General features: G+C 34.6%; 2 long non-coding RNA genes across 2 annotated transcripts in view; both read right to left on the reverse strand.

The window, feature by feature from the left end:
- The window catches only part of LOC117104753, a 3,789-nt gene extending 1,312 nt beyond the window's left edge, over positions 1 to 2,477 (reverse strand). Inside the window, exons 1-2 of the long non-coding RNA XR_004444813.1 lie at positions 2,311 to 2,477; positions 1,563 to 1,564 (exon numbers count right to left, since the gene is read on the reverse strand). This is a non-coding gene — a long non-coding RNA (uncharacterized LOC117104753). The remainder of the gene's footprint in view (positions 1 to 1,562; positions 1,565 to 2,310) is intronic.
- The window catches only part of LOC117104752, a 41,066-nt gene extending 29,009 nt beyond the window's left edge, over positions 1 to 12,057 (reverse strand). The window contains exon 1 of the long non-coding RNA XR_004444812.1: positions 11,898 to 12,057. This is a non-coding gene — a long non-coding RNA (uncharacterized LOC117104752). The remainder of the gene's footprint in view (positions 1 to 11,897) is intronic.
- Between the last annotated feature and the right edge of the window lie 560 nt (positions 12,058 to 12,617).

A 12,617-nucleotide genomic window follows, 5' to 3' on the forward strand; every position in this document is an offset into this window, starting at 1 on the left:
CGTCATCGTCATCATCATTCTCATTGTTGTCTAATCATCATAATCATCCTGTCATCGATAGTTGTAATCATCACCATCATCATCATCACATCATACTCATCCATCGTCATCGTCCTCATCTTCATCACGTCATCATCAATCATCTATCGTCGTATCATCCTCATAATCTTCATCCTCATCCTTCATCATTTTCCTCATCATCATTCTCATCATCATGTTCATCCTCATCCATCATCATCCTCGTCATGATCAATAGCGTAGCCAGCTATTGGTACAGTTAGGACAGTCCCACACCATTTTTCTATTATGGGTCCACAAAAAAATTGGGTCCACATTTTAAAAATGGGTCCAAATTATGTAATTTTATGCATAAAATGGATCCAGATTTCTCATATTTAGTTAAAAATGGGTAAAATTTAAGAAGATGGGTCCAGATATTTCGTATTTTTGTGTAAAATGGGTCCGGTCCACATTGTTTAAATTTACACGTAAAGTGGGTCCACCCTGATACTGTCCCACACCGTTTGAAAATCCTGGCAATGGCATTGATCCTCATCCATCATCGTCATGTCACCCTAATCACCATCCTCACAAATCAACGTTATCATCATCACCATCACCCTACTAATCATCCTCATCCATCATCATCCTTATCTTCCTTATCATCACTCATTCATCATTCATCATCATAGTCCTCATTGTCATTATCATCCTCATCATCATCCTCATTACAATCATCATCTACCATCATCATCCTTGTCCTCATCATCATTAACCACATCATCATCATCTTTATTAATCATCATTATCAATCATCATCCTCATCATGAGGATGATAATAACCTTATCAACATCATTCTCATCAATCATCCTCATCATTATCACGATCATCCTCATCAACAACCATAATCATCATCATCATCAAAATGCAGATTTTGAAAAGATGAAAATTATGTTCTGTTTGAAAACATTAGTAACATTTGGGAAAGTATTATCAGTTATATAAATAAGGCAATTTCTGAATCAGTGCCTATTAAGAAAAGAAGTAAAACCAAATCATTTTCATGGATTACTACAGAAATTAAGAAACTTTGTACAAAGAAAAGAAAATTATATAAGAAGACCAAGATGTTAAAGACACAGGAGGCAACAGAAAAATTTAAAAGTTGTAGCTGAAGTTTGAAAAAAGCCATATACTGTAGTCATAGAAATGTTGTTTTAGATATCTCAAATAAGGCGTCTACAAATATGAAAAAATTTTGGGCAATGTACAATAGGGCAATTAAACAAGATTCAGAAGTTATTAGTTTTAAAATATATGATGGTGTTGTAACAGATGCAAAAGAGTTAGCAAACCTATTTAACACCATATGGAATTTGAAAAATTTAATGTGATGGAGGTTTATCAGGCATTAAACTATCTAATTGTTTCAAATTCTCCAGGACCTGATAATTTTACTTCCCATATTCCTAAAAGTATGTAAGGAAGAACTGGCAAGAGTATTGTGTAACTTTTTTAATTTATCTTTAGAGAAAGGTGTTTTACCAAAACAATGGAAAACAGCTAATGTTGTATCAGTTTTTAAAAAACATGGAAACCAAAGGGAGAGATAAAGAGCTATAGGCCCGTGTCTTTAACACCAATTGTTTGTAAGATTATGGAAAAACTTTTATGTAAACGAATAAGTACTTTCTTAGAGTTCAATAATTTATTATCAGATAATCAGTTTGGTTTTAGACATGCATATAGTACTGAATTGTTACTCACAAAGGCATTGCATTCATGGGCTCAAAGTTTAGAATCTAAAGATTGTAGACAAGTAGATGTAATTTTCTTAGATTTTTCATCAGCTTTTGATAAGGTCCCACATAAGCGTTTACTTAAAAAGCTTAATAATATTGGTATAAACAAAACTGTAAATAAATGGATTCAGGACTTTCTTTCAGATAGAAAACAAAGAGTCATCTATAGAGGTGAAACTTCTAAATGGAAGAGTGTAATATCAGGAGTTCCTCAAGGGTCAGTTCTTGGCCCTTTGCTATTTTTAATGTATGTAAGTGACCTTGAATATGGTATAACATCTTAAATTTTTCAATTCGCTGATGACAATACGATTTCAAGACCTATTTATGGAATAAACGACTGTATTAGGCTTCAGGGTGATTTAAATAGGATTGTTGAATGGTCTATTGTTAACAAACTGCCGCTAAATGCATCTAAATGTGCAACTATGAGTTTATCTAGGTGTAAAGAGCCTCTTACATGAGACTATAGTATAAATTAGTATAATATAGTATAAACTGAAAGACTCCATGAATTTAAACTACTTGGTGTTTATATTAACAATAAGTTATCATGTCATTCTCATTTGAATTATGTTAGTAATAAGGCAAGCAGACTTCTTGGTTTTGTTTCAAGATGTAGTAAGGCAATGTCTTGGATGGCTATGCTCAATCTTTATAAAACTTTAATATTACCGGTTATGAAGTTGCTGCATGTGGGCACCTACTGAAATTTCAAATATTTATAGACTAGAAAGGGTACAAAAAAAGGCAACTAGAATAATTATGTACAGAAAGGAAGGAAATTGGGACATGTCATATTTATATAGATTAAGGATTTTGAATATTTTAAGCATGGAGGATATTTTTTAAAGTATATCGACTAACGTTAGGTTTTAAAATAATGCATGGCCAATGTCCATTGTCGTTTAATAATCTTGTGAGATTAAGTGAAAGGTGTGAAGGGCGATTAATACATTGGAAAGCCAAGACTAATACATTTTTAAATTCATCTTTTGTTATTTTTCCAAGATTATGGGAACAACTTCCTAATGAAATTAAACAATGTATATCCATTTCGGACTTTAAAGCCCAGCTCACAAAACACTTGATCTCAAAATATTAATAATAATAACTATTAATTATCTCTGTTTTTCATTTTGTTATAGATAAATCAATTTATTTTGATTTTTTTTTTTTGTATATATTTATATTGTATTGTATTTGTTGTTGATGATGGAGTAAGAGCAGTTTACTGTTTGGGCTTATGCCTATTACTTACTCCTGGCAAGAATATTGTATGTATACTTTTTACTTTGCCGAATAAATATTATTATTATTATTATCCTTATCTTCATCATCGTCAAACTCATCATCCTAATCCTCCTCCTTATTATCATCATTATCCTCACCATCCTTAGCATCATTTTCTTCCTCATCATCATCAATCATTAATCATCATCTACCTCATCATCTTCCTTCTCATCATCAACTGTATCATCCTCATCCTATCCATCATCATTCTTATCTTCATCACCATAATCATCATTACCACCATCCTCATTATTATCATCATCCTCATCATCAACCTGATTACTGTCTTCATCATCATTATCATCACCATCATCATCATCATTTTCATCATTATCCTCTTCATCATCAGTCACCATCATCATCATGAGGATTATGATGATGAGGAGGATGAGAAGAAAGATGAGGACGAGGGGGAGAATGAGAGGGATAATTCTCATCTTTCATCATCATCATCATCATCATCATCATCATCATCATCATCATCATCATTCTGATCAATCATTTTCTATCATTCTCATCACAATCATCACAATAATTTTTATCAACAACCATTATTATCAATCATAATCACAATCATCTTCTTCCTCACCATCATCCTCATCATCTTTCTTCTCCTCATCATCAACATCCTCCTTAATGTGGATTATAATGAGGATGAGGATGACAATGAGGAAGATGATGATGATAATAATAATAATAATAATGACATCAGTATAGTAAGAATAACAGTACTAATGCTAATATTAATGTGAATTATAAACTATAAATTTTTTTAAACACATAAGAATAATCATATACTATATAATAATAATGTTATAAAGTAACAACATAATAGTATATTATGATGATAGAAGAAAAATGTAGTGTAGAAAGATTAAATTTAAATAGGTAAACATTTCATTTGATTTTGATTGCCGTAGTCTTAGAATTTGGTGTGTCATCATTCCAAATTTGCTTGGGAGGTGGGGAATTCCCATCAGACAGGCCTAGACTCCCATCGTCCGATGCCACGACAAGGTCGCCACACCACAAATAATGATTTGCTTATCCATATAACATTATTTTGATTGCCAATCCCTAATATTTTGGCTTAAAAGCAAAATTTTGGGCCATACTAAGCTAAAAAAAAAACTCTCCCATAAGCCCTGGGACGTTTATTTCGGGACTCTGACTGAGAGTCTAGTCGGCCCTGTGTTTGGACCTACCCTATCAGACTCCTCTGGGGCCGCCACTGAACGACTATAATGGGTAAATATTTAACTAAGGTCTGTCAGTTTTCACAGTTATAGAAAAAAAAAACCTAAAAGTGACTAAAAACATAAACCTAAAAGTGACTAAAAACATAAACATGTCTCCCATACCCCGATCCAAAAATTGGTATTTTAAAGGAAAATTTCACTATTTCGTTTTTTCTTTGAGTTAACTTTGTATTAGTTCATTAATTATATATAGGGTCTATATGCTTTTTTTTTATTCCTGTATGTATAATATTGTATCAAGATTGTATTGTACTTTGATAACAATAAAATTATTTTTACATTAAAAAACATAGTTTTCCCCACCATAATGGATGCCATGTTGGAATTTGTCAAGATGACGTCATCATTCCGATCAAATTTTTTAATGAGAGTGATGAGTAACTATATAGCCAAGTTGTTGTTACATTTCATATCCACAGTATATGTAAAAGTGACCAAAAACATAAATTTATTTTCCCTACCCCCATCTTAAATAGTTTTAATGGTATTTTAGGCCAAAATTTCAAAGTGCTGTAAAAAAATTGTCCAAGCCAGGCATGGGGATTTTTTTTTCTAAGACACTATAGGGTATATGCTGATTCAGAAAAACCAAAAATTAATTTTCCTTTACTTTTTTTCCACTAAAGTTCATTTGAGCAGTTTTACAACCAGGCTATATTAGGTAGACCAACACAGAACACTTCATTGAAAAATTCCTTGCTGCGTTACAGTATATGAGGTGATGTGAATCAACACAGTGATTATGACCGAGTTTTAATTATTGCAAGTATTTCATCTATTTGTTTAGTTCGCAGAAGAGTGTTAATAGTCAATTAGACTTGCCACAAGTCTCTAATTTATGGATTTTTCGTAGTACATTAGCGCATTTCGGAAAGCGCCACCAGCGTCAGTTTATGTTGAGAAACTTTTTTGATGAGAATTAGAGACTTGTAAAAGAGTGAATCAAATCGAATGCAGACCACTGGCCGTGACAAGCATGACGTAATTTTTAGGATGCCGTATTTGGCAATTGGGTGAATGTTATGACGGAAGGTCAACCAATCAAACGGTTCTCGTTTTGGTGCCACAAATGTAGAGAGAAGTCGGGAAGTTGGGACATGGTACCGTACGTGCAGGTGTGTGGAATATCGTGGTACATTGTTATGGAGGAAAAGAAAACACCAACCAAAAAAGCTGTATTCCAGAGAATTTTTTGTTCTGCGCACAAGATCGAGTGCATGGAAAAGCTGCAGTCTAGAAAGTATTTGGTTTGCGAACCGCCTTAGGTTCACGCGAGGTTCAGTATTTTAAAGACTAGAACATTTATCAGCCCACCACTAGGCCTAGGCCGACGGAAAAGCTGTCATGCTCTCGCAACTGCGACACAAAATTGAAGACAATGTATACCGGGATAAGCTATGGGAGTTGTCACGGGTACGTTTACGTATTTTTAATAGTCAATCAATGCTTGGTGCCTTTTTAAGATATCTGCAAGAAATGTGGGTGCCAGTAATTGACATGTCGACAAGAACGCGAAGCCCCGCCCACAAGAAGTCAAGAAAACCTTAGACAATGGCGTCTAGATTTACAGAGTTGGCGAACATTTTCTTTGCTATCAACCTTCTTTAAGAAAGAGAATTCAGGGTAGGCGGTATGAAAATTAATCATATATTCATAGTGTTTATCAGTTATTTCATGGAACAGGCGGGGAAATTGTTGTAAAAGCCTCTAGTGTGGTCCCTAGTGTCATTTTGCGAGATAGGCTTGCCCAAAGCAATTTTATTGCATTTTCCGGATATTTTGGGTATGCTGAATCCAAAAATGCAAGGGTCCATTTTTGTCGATAACGTCTTGGTGGCCATATTGGAATTTCAAAATGGCTGCCATTTTAAAAATGACCATAACTCTACTATTAAAGCAGATATTGACATAATTTCAAGTGCTAACCTATGTTTTGAATGTCAACCTATTTGATTTTAATATTGTCATAGACCATAGATGGTGGCCATTTTGAATTTCAAGATGGCCGACCGTTTTTCAACAAAATCTTCTTGGAAAATTGTTATTTCAATTATCATGGTTTTTACAACAATAAAATTACAGTGCATGCCTCAACTCTGTGCCTACAAGGCCAATTACACACAGGGCGTTTATGGGCGAATCCATTTTGTGCTCAGGGGGTAAGTTTAAAATAAATAAATTCAGGAAGAAATCACAAACCTTACAGGAAACTGTATATCAACAAATGAACTATAAAATATACACAAATACATATGCATGTGACTTAAACTTGCCTGTACAGTATACCCGATAATACACGCAGGGCATGTATGGGCGATTCCATTTTTCCTTGAGGGGTAAGTTTAAAATATGTAGAAACAGCGTCTTTGTTACATCTGGGTACACACAGGTGTTAGGCAGTATGTTCTACCTCAGGATATACCTTATGCGGCTGCATTACTGTGCATTGCAAAGAGCACTGCGCCGATTAAAGTATACAAACAAGGAATGAGGGAGTTTAACTGGAAGTGTAGTAAACGAGTATCATTATTGTACAACAGAAGGGAAAAACGAATGAAATGGTGATACAGTAGTTCAGGAAGACTATTCTGATTGTTTACTTTTATTCAACGTTTTAGGTATCATCCAGCTCATTTTCGTCTGTTTCATCAAGGATTCTATATAATCTACAGTGTTTTCACAGTCATAGCACTTACAAAAAGGCGTGCATACGACATTGTTTTTTTTTTTGCAGGAACAACTAGTTTTTGTGCAATTTGTTTTGCACCCACATTTAACCAGTTCCGAGACTACTTCTGGTGCGGGGAGATTTAATGATGTTGGCTGGAATGAATCACCAATTTGATCCCATCCAAGATTCTCTCTTGATTGGAGATATACTGTTATATACGATTTGTCACGGGCACAGATGTAGTTCCCTCTTTGAATATGGGGCAGTAGCGCAGCTCTCGTCGGTTGTAATTTTTCGGCTTCCTGGTTCTTCGATCTGAAGAGTTCCCATCTTGTATGCGGGATATCACTTGCACATTTGAGATACAGGGAGCAAAGATACTTTTCTATTGATCTAACTTCGCTGGGCAGGTTTCCATCGACCAGTTTGTTTTCTATTGCACTGTTTCCAAGTTTGGCAAAAAACTGTATTGCAGGGTCGTCATCAGGTATACCAAGATATGTCTATATCAACCTTTTCTTGCTGATACCTACAAATTTACCACCCCAGTCAGCACCATTAAGACCTTTGCATTTTTCTTGGCCAATGACGCTGACAATTTCTTTGATATTTAAGTTCGTGCTATGGTTAACAAACTTGAGAACAGTAAATGCACCTGTTCTTTTGTTTGCAACTAGGTCAATCAATGAAATATTCACATCAGTATCTGGCGAATAGACAGTAATTTTTTTCAATGTTGTATTACGGAGACAGTCTATAACATGAAGTGATAATATACCTTCATTTGATTCTGCGATCTCATGTGATGTGTGGGATTCATGCAAGTTTTTGATAACTTGACCAAGACATTTGTCACCAGGATAGAAAGAAAGAATGAACCTTACCAAGAGGCTAGAGTGGTATTCGATAGATATGATGTTGAAGACTCGCTAAAGGACGAAACAAGATTAAAAAGAACGTCACAAACCCCTATTGAATACGACATTTATAAAGACATGGCAATAAACCACATTTCTATGAAAAGTATTCTATCTTCCTTTAAAAACAAATCATCTCTGACACATATTTTTGGAGAAACATTGCTCAGCAAATACAGTGGCAGTCAAAAGAAGGTTGTCCATTAGGATAAGTTTGATTGTCGCGAATTTATTTAATTTAATTCGAAACCTTCGATTTTCAGCTGTTCTACTACTTGTCTGATTTTCGCCATTGTTCTTTTATCCAGATTCAAAATTTAATAACAGTTATAGTAATCTTAATTTTAATTCATAAGATTGCCAAATCTCATCGGACTTATAAATTTTGTAACCATGGTTTTTCAAATTTTTCCGTGTAAAACCTACGGTTTTAGCAGAAATGTGGCGAATCGCCTAAAGTTTTTATGTAGTAGCTCTGCTGATATTGGGCCGATTGTCGGCATTGTTGTGGCAACATGTAGCTTTATTTATTAGCTACAACAAATGTAAAAATCAATTTGATTGGTTAATAAACGACGTCGGACTTGTTATTTTTGTAAGAATCAACTAGTAGCAAGTCAGTTTAGAAGCCAATGCAGAATAGTGAACGAGTATGCGACCATATTTTCGAGCAGAAGGAGCTTAGCTTTGGAGTTAAAATATTAGAATGTTATTTGCATTATCTTGAAATATTATTTTGATTTTTAGTTTGTGCATGTGTAGATGAACATATAGATTTTTTAATGTATTTACATAAAAAATATAGTAGTTATGATAGTATATAAATGACGATATTCTGCTAGGCCCACGTATTCTCTTCGGCGAAATTCCGGTTTCAGATCTGATAATCAAACCATACCATTTTCAATGGGTCATGCAAGTGCATGGTAGAAGGATCTGTAATAGGTACATTAGTACAATGTTAAAAAAAAAATGTATACCTAATGAAGTACTGTATAATATAAAATTATCTTTTTGTTTATTTTGAAGTACTATGAGCCTGCACCTACAACTTTCTCTACATTCACACTAACTAAATACCCCTATTTTACAATGGTACATTTCACACGCTTCAACGACCAGCCATTGAATTCTCTTCGACGCGATAAGAGGATTATCAAACCCTATGCAAAGGCAATTTTGACTGGGTGATCAAACTTATCCTAACGGTGGTAAAAGGAACTGAGGCGAAGGTTAACAAGGACTTCCAATCGTCCGACAATGTTAAAGAACATTACCACAAAGAGACAGACACACTGATTCCACTTCATGTTATCTGACTCCGTGATACAACATTGAAAAAGAAATTACTGTTAGATCAGTTAAAAGTTCCTTTGCTCCCTGTATCTGCAAGTGATATCCCGCATACAAGATGGGAACTCTTTAGATCGAAGAACCAGGAAGGCAAAAAATTACCACCGACGAGAGCTGCACTACTGCCCCATATTCAAAGAGGTAACTACATCTGTGCCCATGACAAATCATATATAACAGCTAAACAAGATCTCCAATCAAGAGAGAATCTTGGATGGGATCAAATTGGTGATTCATTCCAGCCAACATCATTAAATCTTCCCGCACCAGAAGCAGTCTCGGAACTGGTTAAATGTGGGTGCAAAACAAATTGCACAAAAACTGTTTGTTTAAAACAATGAGAATAATCTTCCTGAACTACTGTATCACCATTCATTGGTTTTTCCCTTCTGTTATACAATAATGATACTCGTTTTACTACACTTCCCATTAATCTCCCTCATTCCTTGTTTGTATACTTTAATTGGCGCCGTTCTCTTTGCAGTGCACAGTAGTGCAACCGCATAAGGTATATCCTGAGGTGCAATATACTGCCTAACAGGGTGCCTGTGTGTACCCAGATGTAACAAAGACGCTGTTTCTACATTGGTGGCGGTTAAACTCATCCTGGACGCCTAATTGTGTGCTCTATAAGCTTAAGTATCATGCATATATTTATACATTTTAAACTTACCCCTCAAGGATAAATGGAATCGCCCATACATGCCCTGCGTGTATTATCAGGTATACTTTACAGGCAAGTTTAAGTCACATGTATATGTATTTGTGTATATTTTATAGTTCATCTGTTGATATACAGCCTTTCTGTAAGGTTTATGATTTCTTCCTGAATTTATTTATTTATTTTAAACATACCCCTTGAGCACAAAATGAAATGAATTGAAAAAAATGAAATGAAACGGTTATCCAGGAAGATTTTGTTGAAAAGCGGTCGGCCATCTTGAAATTCAAAATGGCCACCATCTATGGTCTATGACAATATTAAAATCAAATAGGTTGACTTTGAAAACATGGGTTAACACTTGAAATTATGTCAATATCTGCTTCAATAGTAGAGTTATGGTCATTTTTATGGTTAAAATGGCAGCCATTTTGAAATTCCAATATGGCCACCAAGACGATAATTGAAAAAAATGGACCCTTGCATTTTTGGAATCAGCATACCAAAATATCAGGAAAATGCAATAAAATTGCTTTTGGCAAGCCTATCTCGCAAACCTGTTTTTTTGGACACTAGGTTTCTCACTACTCTGTATTTCGCTCCCAAAGGAAGAGGGAAAATAGCTCTGCATTCAGTCAACCTTGTTGTCGGCAAAGGCCAAGTCACTGATGCGCACTGCTCGTGTAAATCTGGGTATCTATAACCAAGCAAAGGACACTTAGGCCTAGGCTCACGTATGTTTCGCGTTGACAACCAGCTGTCTAAGGAAATTAAAATGTCAGAGAAAAAGTTTTTGATCGCTGATTAGTCGGTTTATCTGTCAAACAAATCTCGTCGAGATGTTAGTTGAATCATAAGAACAGGAATGTTTCGTTCAGCGCATGAAACGCAGACTGAATTTTGGTTCAGGTTCATGTAAATATAGTGTAAGATCTTTTGTTTAAAATATACACACAAACTTGTTGAAAGTGAGTTTACTTTATATTGTAGGCAAGACTTTTTTTATTCCTTGTTTCGCATACTTATTTTATGAAAGATCATCGGAGGAGGGTGGAATAAAAATAACATTTTGTTTCCTTATTTAGCGATAGTTTTCCAAAAAAACATCCTAACGGTGGAGAAATAAAAATAAAATTTTATTGGTGAATGTAATATAATTAGGAAGAAATATACATGTCTTTGGATATTTCAAGGCAGCGGAGGGCGTAATAAAAATAAAGAAAAACTTTTATTTTTTTTCTGAAATTTCCACTTTTTTGTGGCGGCAGGTGCACTAAATGGCCGAAAATAAAATTTTATTTTTATTCAAAATCATCAACATTTGCAGTCAGCAGGTTCGCTAATCAAGGTATAAAAAAAGTCTCGCCGTACATACATTAAAAACATTGCGATTTGCAACAATTATGTTTTGTGTGGAGCTGCCTATCCATGATGGAGTTGAGGTACATTGTTGAAATTTGTAACACGTACACATAATTATAGTTATACGCCTGTTGTGCAAGTTTTAATACCTTGTGTAACTGGCCACATGGTCAACGATCAACCCAAAAAGAGATGATTTTTATATTTGCTTTGTCTCTTGGTCTGACTTTGGGGTGTACCCATACCTCCACTGTTTAGTTTTAGACTGTACTTGCTTAAGGTTATACGGCTGTACCTAGAAATAATGTATTTGCAATTTAGGCATCCTTAGATTTATGTGACTCCTGGGTTCACGGGGAATGTTAAGAAGTTATTTTGTGATTATCATGATTTGTATACTGTAGCTACCTAACCATGATGAGTTGAGTACATTGAGCTGAAAATTGTCAGTATACAGTACTGTAACTCGTCGAATAGAAGCTATGCCCTTTCAAATGAGCTTCTTTTCGAGATAGGCTTCATTTTGAGTCTACTTATATGCAAGTAATGTTATTGATCATTGAATAATGTTGACATACCTGTATAGTTAAACAATTTCTTCAGCAATTCTTGGTGTCCACTGTTTTGGGAGGACGGCACCAGGTGTTTTTAAAGACAGAATGATCTTTCAGTCTCATTGGGAACCATTATGGCCATGGTCGAGATGTTCATATAATGATTCAACCTCGTCATAAACCAGCAAAGCCTCACCTCACCTAGATTTGCTTTTTATCTGGTGAAATAATAATAATAATAATGATAATAATAATAATAATAAAAACTTGAAAAGCACCGGTAAAACTTGTAAAACGCTCATGGCGCCCCTCCACAAGAAGTAAAAAATGTAAGCGACAAAAATGATGTACAATGATATAAGCAGCTTTAAGATTACTGTCATATGATGCGGTTTTTATACATGGTTTCTTTAATTTATTTACAATTTTTTTTTAAATCTCAATTCTTTGTCAATTATAACTGTTGACAATCTGTACATATTGTTTTTACTCAGCCAGTTATTGGTTTTAAATGACATTTTATTTTTCTCAAATATTTGAAATTAGTCATATTACTATTATGCAAGGTCTGGAAATAAACTTAATGTAGATATGAAATACCAAAACAACTTGTTTTGACTTACTATTTTCACAGCTTTCTCCTTTAAATCCTGATGCACAAATACAGTTACTGTACTGTCTTGTCATCGCATATGCCACCATTCAAACAAATATTACAATTACTTGTACATTCTAGGTGCACCC

The sequence above is a fragment of the Anneissia japonica genome, unplaced genomic scaffold, assembly GCF_011630105.1.
Source record: "Anneissia japonica isolate Jap-2015-1 unplaced genomic scaffold, ASM1163010v1 scaffold18791_len51362_cov107, whole genome shotgun sequence".
Taxonomy (NCBI): Eukaryota; Metazoa; Echinodermata; class Crinoidea; order Comatulida; family Comatulidae; genus Anneissia; species Anneissia japonica.